The sequence below is a fragment of the Epinephelus lanceolatus genome, chromosome 9 (genome assembly GCF_041903045.1).
Source record: "Epinephelus lanceolatus isolate andai-2023 chromosome 9, ASM4190304v1, whole genome shotgun sequence".
Classification (NCBI taxonomy): Eukaryota; Metazoa; Chordata; class Actinopteri; order Perciformes; family Serranidae; genus Epinephelus; species Epinephelus lanceolatus.
Window position 1 is genome coordinate 8,005,502 of NC_135742.1, and position 16,831 is coordinate 8,022,332.

Sequence of the window (16,831 nt, forward strand, 5' to 3'; positions counted from 1 at the left end):
CAGATGTTCAGAGGCGAAATGCGAGTTAACTGAACTAAAGTTGGATAATTTGTTCAACGTCGTCTGATGAGTTTTATAAGCTAATGTCAAATATAAAAGTAACGAGCAGCTATAAATGTAGAGGAGTATAAAAAGTGCAATATTTAAACAGAATATAGAGGCATAAAGTAGCACAGTATGAAAGGTAAGGTAGGGTAGTTTACTCAAGTTAATATACTCAGTTGCTTTCCAGCTCTGCTTCTGTGATACCCTTGAGCAAAATGTAACACCAGTTCCTGCAGCGGTCCAGCTGACCCTGTGCCCTCACCTGAGGGTTACAACACTACTGACCTCTCTGGAGGCCGAGTAAAGTACATCATATAAAGAGATGCTCCTCGCTGTCAGTGCCTTTTCACCTTTGCCCTTTGCACTTCGTACTGTAGATGCTTGTTTCTGATCTGAACTCTTCCCTGTCAATAACTGAGGGAACATCAGCCGAAAATGGACAGAGTTGACCTCCACTCTTTAAGAAATCTCTCTGGTTTCTTAACACTGAACCAAAAATTTAGTTGTACTTCACTTTCTTTTATGCAGCTGTGGTGAGAGGCGCCTTTGTTCAAAGTTTAGAGGCTTTGCTTAAAGGCACCAGCATACATGGAGGGAAACGTGAAAGGAGATCAAACTAGCCTTACATCAGTTGAGCAGACAGACTACTCAGATGATGATCAGGGTATTTTATCTAATGCATATATGCTTCATTTTTATGTTTAAAGCAAAAGAGCCAGACAAGAGACGTGACAAGAGAATGACAATGATGTGATTTTTAATCTTCTAATCAGATCTCATTATACATCAGTCTTTCGGAAATTGTTTCCTGTCATTAATCTGAGCCTGTATGACAGTGACTAAGTTGATTTCTTAAAAACAGTAGTTACAAAGCGCTTTAAATATGAGAGAAAAAACAAGAAATATAAGAATTAAACAAAGTACATTTGTGAGATTTAGCAATCTTTTAAGTTTAGTGCAGCTACACTGTGCTACATGAATCTAATAAACTGCAACTCCTCCATCTATGCATTGTCCTTTATGCGATCATGGTAAGAGCTGGAGGACACATCATACAGGCATGGCTTGTGCCGCCACAACTCCACAATGTTTTCCTCTTTGCTGGAATCCCACACATTTCTTTTAGCACGTTTTGCCTCCATGTCAAGCTGCTATCCATCTGTTTGTTTGGGTTTAGCACCAGTGCATCATTTCATGCTGCATTTCTATCGGTTGGTTAGTAGACGTAGGTGGTAACAGCAGTCACACAGTGAGATGGTCATCCCATATTTCTGACACTGTCAGGATTTTATCCCAGGCTGTCTTTTTGATCGCAAGACTGTGACAACAGCTATCCTTGAACCTCTCTCATTGCGCGACGTAGAACCTCCATTTAAGAGCCAGGACCGTGTTTCTTTCACAAGGGTCATCTTTCGTCTGGGACAGCCCAAAATCGCACGCCGTACACCCTCCACAGCAATTACATAGTATAAAGAGTGACAAAGTCCAGGTGCCATGGATAGGTCAAACAAACACAGTACTTTAACCAGGAGACAGGTGTTCATGTCCAACGTGAAAATCTGATGTGAGATTTTCTTCATGTGACCTTCTTGTTAAGTTCCGTAACAAACATACATATTTTAACCCACGCCATGATCTTCTTTCTAAACTAATCAAGTAGTTTTGTCGCCTAACTCTGAAGTAGTTTTAGTGACAAAACCAATGTTTACTATGAAGACAGAAATGTAATTTGAATGACACCATTGGATGTTCATTTTTTCTATAACAGCTTACCCTGTTGAGAGTTGTGGGAGGCCTGGAGCCTATCCCAGCTGACACTGGGTGAGAGGCAGGGTTCACCCTGGACAGGTCACCAGACTATCACAGGGCTGACACATAGAGACAGACAACCACTCACACTCACATTCACACCTACAGACAATTTAGAGTCACCAATTATCCTAGTGTGCATGTCTTTGGACTGTGGGAGGAAGCCGGAGCACCTGGTGATAACCCACACTGACACAGGGAGAACATGCAAACTCCACACAGAAGGGCACCTCTGCCCTGGGATTCGAACTCCCCACCCTGGGTTAGATCCAGGAACCCTCTTGCTGTGAGGCGACAGTGCTAACCACTGTAACACAGCGCTTCCCTTTCTCACTGTAGGATGTAACGAGGGGAAATGACACGCTGTCCCTAAACTCTCAAAACTGATGCTAGAGCAGGACCTTGAACGTCACAGTTTGAAGTGTACAGCCACTCACCAAGCTTGTGTATTTGAGGAGTTGGGAGTGAGACTGTGTTGATCTCACTGTATGATGAGAATGGTGAGGCATTTCAGACTGAGTGATGAACACTTGTGTCATGTCACGTCATGTCAACCAGAGTATTCTGTGTAATTTCATCCACCCCCCATAAAAATGTTTTCTCTAAATTGACAACCCTGTCACCAAGAAATTTGTCGTTATATGACAGATTTGCAATGTAATATCAGCTAGATTACGTTTCCTATTAACATAACGAGGAAATTGTATTAATCAACATATTTAGTGAGTGGGAAAAAAATCATACTGAAAGTATGAGAGAGAGAGTGAGGGGTTAACATGCAGCAAAGGGTTGCAAGCCGGAGTCGAACCTGCGACCGCTGCGGCGAGGCATCGCCTCTGTACATGGGGCGCCGGCACTATCTACTACACTACCGACGCCTCACACAAACATAGACTTGACTTGGACAAGATTCACTTTAGACTTGACTGATCAGCACACAGGCAGCTACAGCACTTGCACCTCTACATGACTTGTATTTTCCCTACAGGAATTGATTTGATGTTAGACTCAAATGCAGCTCTGCTAACATCATTTCAACTTCATTTTAGTAGATGTCCATAAACAGCCACATTTTTTAACAAGCTCTGGCCAAGTTTGAATCCACATGTCGAGACACAAGTTTTACTGACAAGCTCCAGATTCACCTGCTCACTGTCCACAAGCCAAAACAAGAAAATACAATAAATCCATCTCTAAGCTTGGAGTTTGCCTCCTGTGGTTTGTACCGAGAGAATCAATTGTCGGACTGATGGAGCCCCGAGACGGTGAGTTTGCATCACATATGGAAGGCACATGATCATATATCACTGCTTTTATTGGGCACAACGAAAGGGCTGTTTGGGTCTGTGTCAAGACACTCTGTTCATTTTCCTCCCTCTTTCTCTCTGCCTCTGCTCTGTGATGACATGAAGCTGCCTCCTCATTCTGCAGCAGGATTCATTAAACGACTTGATAAGTTAGAGGGAAAAATAACGAGCCTAGCCTTCGTTGTTGTTTGTGTCTGTGATTGAGTCTGCTGCACGGACTCCCAGCCCCGGCTCTGCTGGACTGTAGGTGAGCTGCCTGTAGATAAGGAAACCTAATTAACTGGCACATCTGCAGGCCTCATGGCTTCCTCACCGTGGGAGAGGAACAGGAAGACAGGCAGAGAAAGGTGAGAGAAACTAGGTGACAGGTTTGGGTGGAGGCAAGACGAGGGGAAATAAATGAGGGGCCAGGAGATCTACACTAAGACGTAAGGGATAAAGAAGCGAAGATATGAGGGCAGCTGGGAGAAGAGGAGGATTTTTTTCTTTAAGGAGTTGAGGTTTGTTAGTTTATCAACATCCTGTCCATCCTTGACCCGCCGCAGACACACCGACCCTCTGACTTCCTTCATCTGGCCTCTGAGTCCAACATCTGGTATTCCTCACAACCGCAGATCCAGACAAATAAGTTGCTGTTACAATTGGCAGTGAATCACATGAGGCAAATTGAAAACAGGCCTGTACAGCAAAATTGAATTTCTATGCAGATAGTGTGATACAAGATTTCTCTCCGGAGGTTACAGGGAAAAGATTTTATTGTTTCTTTTTCATGTAGGTTTTTGAGAAGAAGTACATCGCTTGAGAGAACAGATGTTCTCTGCTTACACAGGTGTGGTTACAACTACTCGTTCACTCACTGTGTCTCACTCAAGCAGAACGAACACCTCTATGATTCCTCTGAGTGGGACTAAACAAATTACTTCTGTATTGTTTCACTGTAAAAAAAAATTCACAACATTGCTGTGTGTCATTACATTTTATATGAGCGTAAAACAAACAGCAGGGCCCTCTCTATTTCCTGTCTCTCAAGCTGTTCCTATAAAACTCCCTCCCTACTCTCATGAACTTCTTCACTTGTTACTTCTATTCAGCGGTGGAACTGAGTACATTTATGCAAGTACTGTGCTTCAGTAAAATTTTGAGGTACTTGTGCTTGAGTTTTCCATCTTCTGCTGCTTTATATACTTCTACTCCACTACACTACACCTCAGAGGCAAAAACTGTCCTTTTTACTCCACCCCATTTCTTCTTTTTGTGTGTGTCCTGAGACAATCAGCTCCGTTGAGGCAAGCCTTTCCAGTGTTTCATCGTCCAGGTCAATTAGACCCCAATCGGCATTCAGTAGCTGGTGTTTGGGGCAGCTGGTTATAAAGTGTTCCACAGTTTGTAGTGGGTCCCCGCATTCGCAGTGGGCACTGTCAACGAGACCCCATTTTTGCATTGCTGCCCTGAAGCATCCTACACCTCACGGTTGACAGTTGTCCATTGCTTTCGGGCCAGGTGCTGCCCAGGAACATCTGTGGGGTCTTCAATGGGGTGGTGGAGCCTTGTTGGTTCTGCTGACTTCCACAGGTCCCTCCATCTTGCTTTGACCCAGGCAGCCTTGGAGGTAACAGATGGTGTATGGAGCAGCTCTTGGGTGTGTGTGACACAAGCGCTGTGATGTCTCCATAGCGATCTTGTGGAGGAGGTGGGATTCACACGTCGGTGCCTTTCAGGCATAGGCCAGTGTGCACCACAATTATCTGACATGATGCAGTTACTAGTTTGCAGATTAATATTCTATGTAGGTATTATTATTTTACCCACATCCTTAAAGTAATTGTAATGACATACTATCTTGTTAACAGGGATTTCTGCGTAATACATTCTCTACATGGTGGTGGCTGAGCTGGCAGCAAGCAGCAAGGGGTGATAACTCCATAAACACTGAAACATTTTTTAAATTCGATATATTGCGACTGAAGAATGAAAGAATTTCTTTAGGCTTACAACATTGATCAATAATAATATGACAAAAAAACAACAACTGTTTTTCATTGCCACAGAAAAAGAACTAAGCGAAGGATCTGAGTACTTCCTCAACCACTGCTTATATTACAAATTTTAGGTTTTACATTAAGGCCACAAAAGACATCATTAATACAATATATTTCAAATAAGCACGGTCACTGAGTAATATTAGTTAAAGGAAATTCAGGAAATCATCATGACATTGGACCAGAGTCTGAAATTTCCACCTGCCAACTGCTAAATGAGGGTAGATTTTTAGCAGTGGCTGGTAAAATCATCAGGCCATTGGCCACTGGTGGAAAGAGGAGATGCACAAAAAAAGATTTGTGTATGACTGGATAGAGCTACATATTGAAAAGTTGCTTGCCACTGCTTCATAACAGCAACGCTACTGGCTGCAGAGCCTTATTTGTTTTGACTGACAGTCAAATTCTAACCAATAACCATCAATAAAAAGAAACACATACACACACGCTTACTCGTTTCTGTATCAACTTCACCAGCTACCTCACATATCAATTTGGTGTGAAGAAATACTGCGCAGTAAGTATGTGGCTGAGAGGAAAGAGGGAGAGAGATCATAGATGCGCTCAGATTAGACAGGTGTTGGCAGTCTAAATCGTATTCCTTCATTTTGCACATGGATTTTAACAGCAACAGATAAAATTTGTTAGTGGCAAAAGAATACACGCCTGTAGATAGTATATGCATACTAACATCTGTATGCAAAATAATATTAATTAAAGAGAAGATACGGAGAAGATATAAAAGAAGAAAGTGAAAAAAATAGGAGATAAAAATAGCACATTTTACTCTTCATGAACACTTGCTACAGGTTCCAGGGCAGAGAGCCAAACGCGATCAAATTTCGCAATCGTTCCTCTCAAATGATACTTTATCCCCTGTAATCTAATAAAATCCATCTGGACATCTGGAAATAAGAAAGACAATAAGTCCTCGCTGGGTTTTTGTGTTCTTCAGCAGCGTCTCTGTTGTAGAAGCAGCATTGAAGACTTTGCCAGATATTTACAAAAAGCAGACAAAGAAAACAAAAATTACATTTGCGGTGAGAATCCATTGTTCCAAAAGTCTTTAATTGCAGCCTGTGTGTGCTTTGGGATTTGAGCAACTGGTAATCAGTCAGAGAAAATGAATACATAGCTCTAACACGTGAATGTAATTTGTATAATTTAGCCGAGTGAGAGTAATCCCCATGACAGGACAGAGCCATCAGTGAGTCCAGACAGAGGGGAACAGCTAACCTAATTACAAGACGTAGGTATGTGCTTTGAAAGTTGGTTTCTCTAAAACGACAACTATCGCCGCGTTCGAACAAAGCTGACCCCCACTTGCATTATAAAAGGGGGCAGGCTGAGCCATTTCAGAGAAGGCATCTGGATTGTTTTCTTTTCTCTCTTTCACGCTTTGTCCTGAGACACAAAAACGCCCCGACACAATGACTTGTGACGTCTAACAGCAAAGTTATGCCAGAGTCACAATGTGCATCTAGGTGGTGAGTCGAGCAGATGCTCCCATGGGGTCACCGCTGGTTTTTGTCCCCCAGTGTCACCACAACAGAGGGAAGGTAGGGCAATAAAATTCCTCAGTGCTAAAAGGAGACATTCCAGCAGAGGGAGGGGAGCGCTGGGATCTGACATAATTTAAAACATAGATGTCATATTCTGAATGGGAGCCCCCCGCCCACTCCTCCTGAGTGGAAACCATTTATTTTTTGGACTGTTTTGTTTTCTGTGGCTCTTACGTAAGCATGAGCTCTGCTAAAAAGGTTTGTTTGGGAACAGGAGAAAAACAATTAAACTGAGGGCAGGGGGGCGAATGTAGTGTTACAATATGCATATAAATGGAGGGGAAGTGATTAGAGACAAAAACAGAAAAGATTAAAACTACTCACCTATTTAGGAAGGCCACGTTTATGATGCAGAGAAGATTTTCTCTCCCGTTATCAGCCTGAAACATGACAAACACAGGCTTAGAGATTATACATTTCATTTTTCTCTTCAATTTTCTCTTCAGTATTTACTCTATTTGACCTTACAGGTGCAGTGCCCGTTCAAATCATGCCTGTTCCGAAAGGGCGGGTTGCTTACGCCTGTGATATTGCTGCTTGCAGCTTTTTGCAAGAACCATTTCTACAAACAACTTCACACTTCACTTCTCTTGGATCCTGAGCAATAGACCTGGGTCCCAACCAACCACAGATGATTTGTTTGTAAATCCAACATTGACTGCAGTCAGTGAGCCACGGATGGACGAACAATGCTGTGGTTAACATGGTTAGGTTTGGTCCTGAAACCACTTGATAATGGTTAAGAGAAAAGATCATGTTTGGCTTAAAAAGTGGCACTATCCCTGGTGAAAACATAGCAATGTCGTTGTAAAAAAACACACCCACATTTGGTGGCTAAGAATCTGCTGGAAACACAGTGATGACTCACTTTAAAACAACCAGTTTTGTTGTTTGCTGGTCTAGGTAAGTGGTTCTCAACTGGTGGGTCATGGTCCAAAAGTGGGCTGTGGGACTATTTTTAATGGACTGCAAGTGACCTGCAAACATGTCAAGTTTGTAAAAAACAAACTTTATTTTGAAGCACAGTGAATTCCTGGCACAGAGCTTTTATTCTGAAGTGCCGTTTTCACCTGTAGAGTGAGTGACTAACAGACAGCTACTTGACAGAGACAGCCAACTAGCTCGACTGCATGGCCATGTGTGGGGGGCACTTATGCATTGGCTTCATTTCTCAGCTTCGGAGTTTGCCATTAGAGTAACACGCCGTCCAGCATCCCCTCCACCTCCAAGTCTCCAAGCCTCCAAGGTTCATATGACACATACAAATGTAACGTATTCGTGGTTTGCAGTAACGTACCATGTCAACATTTTCCTCTGGTGACCAGGCTGGTCCTTCAAGTGCTCAGAAAAGCATTTATTCATGCAATCTCATGACAGTTGGTAAACTATTAAAAGAGATCTTGGGACGTGATCAAAAGCTCAAGAACAGCTGCTAAACGGACCTTGTGGTAAAATTCTGAACATTAACTCCACTGTCCCCAAAGAAAAAGTTATTGAGGAGCCATGTAAGACACACATATACTAAACACCAGATACTAAAACATATATAAATATGTAAACATACACTAAACCCTCCAACATATGATTACATAAATTACAGTGGATATACTGAAAAGCACCTTTCTTAAATCCTGGAGTACGTTCAGCGCCATCATCATCTTCAATGTATGAAAGGGCTGTCATTGGCTGATAACATCACAGGCATTTACTTGTCCTGTAAAAGAGGAAAACATAGACAAAGTAGATGGAAAAAAAGAAACTAAAGAAAAGAAGATTTCACATTAACAAGAACACATCCTGTCACTTTAAACAACATCCCATGCAGCACTTTGCAACGTAGGTTTTAAAAGAGTTTTTTAAGGTGCTATAAATTGAATTTTACGTACTCACCTGTCAAATCAAATATTTCAACACTGGGGAAAGTGTTTTTGAACCCTTATGCATGTGTTCCTTTCAGTTCTCCTCCCTTTGTTTATATGTATTTCAGAAGCCACAAAAAGCCACAAATTTGTGCCCTTGGTCTAATGGATCACTTTGTCTGCACTCCCACTTTAAACCAATTGTGTAGTTAGAGACTGTCTGATAACCCACATTAGCCAATTATCTTTTGAGCCCAAATCTGAACTACAATACATTTTCCCAGACATGTGTAGTTTCAGTTTCACTCCCTCTTTTTTGTTCAATTTTCATTTTGTTATTTTCTTCTTTTGGTTTTGTTTTGGGTGGCGAGCATATCTGGGTCCTTTGACTCACGAGGACAATATTACTTGTTTACATCATTTATGCCACATCATGTATTGTTATTTTCTAAAAACAAAAGCTTGATATATAACATGTATTACTTGTCTAATGTGTCATCATCAGTTTTTTAGATTCCTGTAAATTTAAAATTAGTAAAGAGTAAATTATTTGCTTTTGTCCAATCATTTTCATTTTGTTTTGTTTTATAGTTTTGCTCTCATAATACCGTTTGCCAGTAATGGACAGAGACTATATTGACTTAAGGTTGGCTGCACTTAAAGGGCCAGTGTGTAATATTTGGCATGGTTTATTGTCAATCTGAATCTGAATCTGAATATTCTACCCATTAATATGTTTATACAAGTGTGTAATTGCTATAAAATAAAATTTGTTTGCGCCGCCATGTATGTACGGCAGACCGAGCGGACAATCCAGCCAGCCAGAGAACGCGTTTCGCGTGTATAAATAAACCAACGAAGACAGTGGAAGGAAGGAAGAAGGAGGAGGAAACAGCAGAGAGTGTTAGTAGTTTGTCGATAGAGAGTAGTGAAAAGTTTTTTTAGTTATAAAGTTTGCGAATGGACCACACTTACCACGCAACAGGAGAGAATCAACCCGAACGGTCATCTGCGAGGAAAAGGAGACGCAACTTCACTCCTTGTGATGCACTCTCTGCGGCGCTTTTCCTCCTGATGATATATCTCCCCAACGATGGTAGCAGTAGCACCGAATCCCATTCTGTGCATTCAGCCTCTCTTCTCGCCCGCTCAGCATTAAACACATGGAGTTCCTCATCTGTATGCTCCGGCTCAAACAGGTATGGCTCTGGGTCTGTGTCCGCTACAAGAAACTCTTCAAAATCGCGTTCAAAGTCATCCATTGCAGCTACTATAGTCCGGAGATATTGCTAGGCTAAATAAACAGCTGAGCTCTGTTTACAGGCTACGCTGTCAGTCAGTGTGCGGGCTGGAGATTGGCGGAGCAGAGAGGGGAGGGGGGTCCCCACTCGTTATGGTAAACGAGTACGTGTGTATGAAGTGTGTCTGTTACACTAGAAGAGTCAGAGTTTGGGACGGAGTCTTTTACCCCCTGGAGTGTTACCAGAGTTTTTGGAGTGCTCAAATAAATGGGCCTTTTTCCCGAACGCTCCTCTGGTCTCCTGCTCGTGAGGGATTCATTCCAATATTGTAACATGGTTTAGATTTCTAAATAAATATTCACCTCATCGCTAGATAGACCTACTCCTGAAAAACTCGTGCGCAAGGCTTTTTGTCCCTACGAGGCCACCGTCATTTACCCAACGGGAGGGGTGAGCGAGTGAGCCCTGCAATCTAGAATTTGACCACTGATGTCACTGTTTTCAACCCATTTTACACACTGGCCCTTTAAATACAATTTTGAGCTACTTGTACTTGACTATTTTCATTTTATGCTACTTTATACGTAAATCAGCTAATCAATTATGATGAATTATTATGTAATAAATAATTACAAAATAGCTCCACCTTTACCAGCTGCAACATTAAAGTCACACATTAATAAATCACTAATTATAATCCAGTTATACGAGTGTGAAATGAGCCACTCTGTGTGAGTACTTTTACCTTTGGTTCATAAGTACATTTTAATTCTAGTAGTTTTTAACATTTACTTAATGAAGTGTTTGAATGAAGATCTGTGTTCCCACTGTGGAATTATAACTTCAGTACTTCTGCCATCAATGCATTTTCCTGTGTCTTAAGAAAAAGCACTGGTGAACTGATAGTCTGGGCCTTGGCCTCGGCAGGTGATGTGTTTTGACATTATTTTGCAGTTTCTAAATGAATGGATGAATGAATGGATCTCTCTGCACATGGGAATGCAAACCACTGGTGTCCCGCATTCCTCGATTCCCACCATCCCTCTGCTGTTTCTACGGAAACAGGACCAGCAGAGCCTCTGACAGTCTGTGAATTTCAACGACCCTCAGCAGCAGAGGATTCATGCAACCCTGGCAGAGGCAGCAGCCCCCACACAGACTGCTGACCAGAAACATCCTCATATGTGACTGAATTCAGCTCAGAAACAGATCTGACGCTCACTGTTTACTGTCCACACTGATTAATGGGTTAGGTTCAGTTAGGCCGAGCAGTGGAGTCACAGAGGCGTTTCCCTTAGAAAAGTTTTATCAAATTAACCCTTTGAAACCTGGGGCAACGTCACTTCTCTTGTGCTTCACAACCTTTGAACCCTGAGCAAATCTGTGCGATGTCTTTAAAAAACACGTGAAAAAAGGCAGTGAGCAACTTGGTGAGAAATGTCCCATAAATTACCAATAAATAAGTAAATAAAATTTAGAAAATTGTTTTTTTTTTTTAACTAATGAAAAAAGAAAAAAGCTAAGGAAAAACTTAATGTATAATTATTAATAATATTCTATTTTAAAATTATGGTACAGAATTATGATGATTTTTAAGCACTCTTTCCAGGTCATTTCCTTGGTAAATGTCTTTATTTTTTACTTTAATTTAATTTAATTTTATAATTAATTAATTAATTAATTAATTAATTAATGTAATTTGTCATTTTATTTTATTTTATTTTTTTTTTTTTTTTACTAATTTCTCCTTTTACTAATTTTTTGGGGTCATTTCTTCTTCTCACTGCCTTTTTCCCATGTTTTTAAAGAAATCAAGCCAGTTGGCTCAGGTTTCAAAGGATTAATACAGGAGTGACGTCAAAGTGTCTCTAAAGACAGACTGTGACATCAGGACTTGGTGTGAGGCCAGAGGTGGCAGCAGAAGCTTAGCTACTGTTGCTATGTCTGTCAGGCTTTCGAGGATAAATATAGCAGTCTCAGCTCACAGTGGCAGAATTAACATTAGAGGTAACTTTTGAAACAGTGTTTGCATTTTTAGACTGCAGCCTGCTGGAAGTGCCTGCAGCTAGCGAGCTAATAAACATTAACACAGTGAATAGCTTCTTTGCATAGGACATCATACATCAGTGTGATGTCCAGATGGTGGGCAGGCAACTGGAGGCAAACACTACCAGTGCTGCACAAGTGCCTATGATTTGCGCTGTTAATGGCTGTTACAGTAGATTATATTGGAAAAATTAAGAGAGCCACTTTAAATCCCCACAAAAGTAGAACGTAAATGGGAGAAGACAAAAAAAAAGTCACTGACAAACAGCAGCAAATGTGGATAAAAAACGTCCATCTTCAGTCTGGAGGAGCAGAGTCTACTAATTTCAAATTTAAATGTTAAAGGTTCATCTAACCCTCTTATATGGTCATTTTCCTCTTTATCCAGCTCAGCCAGAATATGAGTTTACCACTTCCTGACCTCCATCTGAACTGTGCATGTCATAGCAGTCATTTGATTGCAAAAGCTACTACTTAAATGAAAGAAAGAAAGAACTCTGCAAAAGGGTCTAAAATATTCATTTGATAGCTATGTACAGGGTTGGAAATTAAATTTATTACCACTGGGATTTTTTTTGACTGTTGAGCAAAGCTAACTGAGCAGCCACTTGCATATTTTACCAGCATTTGGCTGGTGCCTCGAGCTAATTTCCAAACCTGGCTATTGTAGTGTAGTGCAGTATTATAGGTAAAAATGTAAAACACTAATTAATGTTCCTGTTCCTGTTGTTGTGACAGCGCATCCTTCCCCCAAAAGTGGAGAGGGAGTCGGCAATGATGCAATGTCAGTCTGGTCTAGGTTGGAGCCAAACCCCAAGCTCCTGTGTTCTATATTTTTTACAATATGGCAGGGAAACAAATCAGAGATCAGCATTTTAAGATTTATTCTTGTAACTGCAGTGATGCAGGTGCTGCACAGGACCATCTTGGTGAAGAGGGTCTATCTACGTCCCAACCCTCACCTATGTTCATGAGCTCTGGGTAGTGACCGAAGGAATGAGATCACAGATACAAGCAGCTGACATGAGTTTCCTCTGTGGGGTGTCTGGGCTCAGCCATAGAGATAGGGTGAGGAGCTCAAACATTCAGAGGGAGCTCGGAGTAGAGCCGCTGCTCCTTCACGTTGAAAGGGGTCAGTTGAGGTGGTTCTGGTATCTGATCAGGATCCTCCTGGGTGCCTCCTGTTAGAGGTGTTCTGGGCACATCCCACTGGTAGGAGGCCCCGGGGCAGACCCAGAACAAACTGGAGGGATTACGTATCTCATCTGGCCTGGGAACGCCTTGGGGTCCCCCAGGAGGAGCTGGAAAGCGTTGCTGGGGAGAGGGATGTCTGAGGTGCTTTGCTTGGCCTGCTGCCCCTGTGATGTTGGTGCAACTAACTACACAGCAATTCTTTGGCTTGTATTATTACATGTTTCAACTTTCTCTGTGAAGCCTACACTGTTGCCATTGATAAAGAGTGCTAGATTGTTTTCTCCCAAAAGAGGGCATGGCGATGAGAGTCTACTTAAATGAGGTCTTGCCGGTCCGATGTATTGAAGCAAGACTGACAGTTCGACTGGGCTGTTGTGCCTGTTACATTGGACTCTACACTACCTTCAAATTGTTTAGTATGCATAACAATTGTTACAGCACAGTACCTGATTAAATTAGCTTAGTTACATTTCACTACTGACTATAAGGAAATGATCAAATACATGCGTGAAACTTTCCATGCCGCTGCCAATTAAACTTCACGCAGACCAAGTTTGTCCAAATATTATAAAATATAACACTTTATTTTCCTAAGACCTTCCTGGAGCTGTTTCTCCACCACCCATAATTTATTTTAATTGCATGCAGCTGTGAGCATCTCCTCTATTTCCTTTGTGCATTGCGTTGTTTGACAGCAGTGTTCATCAACAGCACATGCAAAAATCAAATGTTTTGTATCCTGACTGTTTTGACTCCAGCGTGAACACACATTAGTATGCAGTTATGTGCAGACATTTTAAAATAAGGAGGCCAGTTTCTCTGAGACGGTTTTAACCCACAGATCAAAGTGGCTTTTTAAACTAAGCCGTCTTTTTCAGACATGGTTTGGAATAATCCTCGATTTCATTTTTACCAGTTTCCTGGAGGATGATTAGTGTGCTGATCATTAGTCTTTTTGGTAGCCTGTTCTCTGTATAAACGTGTGATCTTCTCTGTTTCTATTGATTTGTCTGTTTGTATTCCTCTGATTTCACCAAATTAAGGGCTTTTGTGATGCGCTCCAGTTTATACAAGCAGCCTCGAGCCTCTTCCATGTGCATGCTCATGCCCTAATGAGGACTAACACAGGTGGTTGAAATTTACCTCACTTAAGGTAGTGCGGGATTACTCAGAATTTTTAAAACACAGTTAGGCTTTTCACCTGTTTTTCCTGCTGCGTGCAATCTGAACAAATGACGAAATAATGGAGACAATTAATATTTCATTGTGTAGAGGCCCATAAACACATTTACAGCTTACAAAGAAAACAAAAACAGATGAAGCTCAGCCCTTTAAAAGCATCCTTTGTATGCTTGTGTGTACCAAAGCAAATACGTGAGGTCAGATTCATGTAGTGTAATCATCCCATAAAGCGTAATTAAGATGTATTTTTATCTCCTGATAGCATTTATGTTTGTATTAGAGGCTCCAGCCTTTTTCAGCTGCAGGGTTGCATCCCATAACTCGTCCAATAGGCTCTATTGAGCTCACAGACATACTGCTGCATTAAGCAACATAATGAGTACTAAATATGATGGTGGCAAGCGCACTGGGGTGAGTTTATATCGTTCACAGTAGGGATAGATAAGTATTGTACCTGTGCTGCATAACAGGTGACTCAGCCCATAGGGAAGGGTAGCTGGAGAGGTGCCAGCTCGCCTTCTGGGCACTGCCGAGGTGCCCTTGAGCTGGTGGGGGGGCTTGTCCATGGGCAGCTGCCTCACTCTGACAACTCTCCATTTAATGCATGTATAGATTCTGTTTGTGCATGTGTGTGTATTTTGGCCCTGTGTGTGTATGACAACAGAGTGAAAAACTGAATTTCCCCTCAGGGATTAATAAAGTATATCTTCTTTTTCTTAAATAGTGATATTCAAATGATTATTATTAAGCCTCCAGAGAAGCAGATACAAGATTCATTACATAACTTTCCAGCTCTGCAGAACGGTTTAGCCTCTTTCAGCTCATTGTTTTGGTTTATAAAACGTTAACGAACTACGTCATATTTAACTTAAATTCATCAAGTGGACTCAAACAAAATTCCAACTGAATGACAGTTTGGCTTTGTGTAGTGGATAAGCAATCATTTGCTAAAACGTTAGCCATGGGAAAATTTCTAAAGGCATTAAGTCAGATCAGTGAGTCTGTTAGCTTGCTGTGGGGGTCTTCTGCCTCCTAGTGGCCACAATTTAATGTATGCAGCTTTAATGTAAGTGTGATGTTCCAGAGTTGAAACAATTAAAAAAGCATAACTGTACAGTGAGGAGAAAAAAAGTGTTATCTCACTTTGTAGCTGCTTCACTAACATCTGTTTATGTTCTTAAAAGCGGCGAATAGTACATCTCTCAAAGGGAAACTTCTGTATTTTTCAACTTGGACCCTATTTTACCACGTTTTTATGTCTTAATGACTAACTGAGGCAACAATTTTTGAAATTGGTCCAGTACTGAAAGAGACGCAGCAACAAAATGGGCTGCTGTGTAATCCCAACGGGCAATTGTGTACCGCCAATTTAAGTCCACTAAGAGTACTTTTTTTTGCAGCTCACAGGCTCAGACTGTTATTAGAAGTATCTGACAACTTTACAGAAAGGACCCTGCAGAGACACAAAAGATTTTCCCTTACCTTTCCCTGGTCTGTTTGTTATTGTGACCAAGTCTCACTTCTTCAGAAGTATCGCTCTGAAATCTTGTGAGAGGTGACTTGTTGCGTGAAAAAATATCATGGAAATAATAGTGACAATTGGAGATAGCAGCACCAGGAATGATTTCTTATTTTGATGTACAAAAACCATAGCTTAGGGTTATCTTAAAGATTTTCAGAGTCATGACTGAATATTTAGCTGATTTTGACGATGTGGGAAAGTCTGGAAGATTTCAGGACTTCTCCATCAGCAAGACTTGGTTACACACAATAACAAACAGACCAGATCGAGTGTAAGGAAAAATGCTGAATTTCTCTGTGGGGTCCTTTCTGTAATGTTGTCAGACTCTAACAATCTGAGCCTGTCAGTGGCAGAAAAGGCTCTTTAGTAGACGTACACTGAGTATGCACATTGCTTGTAAGAATTACGTTGGACCAATTTCAAAATTTGTTGTCTCCATTGGTCACTTAGACACAAAATCATTAGAAAACAGGGTCCAGGTTAGAAAATACCAAAGTTTTCCTTTAAAGATCAACCATCTTACACCTTAAGTTAAGTGTTTTCATCACCTTCATGTATTATTTATAAAGAATAATTCCACCTGTTAAAAATTTCATTAGTGTGTGAACTTGTCAGATTAAATTTCCTGATGATTTTTTTTTTTCTTTTGGACACATACATCTAAGACGTACCTCCTGCTGTGAATCAGTGGCTTTTGTTTTTGCAGAGCACAGTCATCTCTTACTTCCTCTGCTGTGCCACACAAACCACTGAAACAATGGTGAAGAATGAGAGTGGAGCGGCCCACTCTCATCCCCGTCTCCTTCTTTTTTCATGGGTCTCACTTCAACAGAAGAAGCCCGGGGGAAACAGCCATAAACTGTGCCCAAGCTGTGAAGGAGGTGAATTAGTGGCCCCCATATGGAGTTAGAACTAGGTCATGTTGCCCTGTCAGATCGTTTTACACGTCACCTTGTTAACAGAAGATGAAAAAGACTACCACCCAAGCATTAGTCATCTCCTTAAGCTGCTGCGTTGTGCTTTTC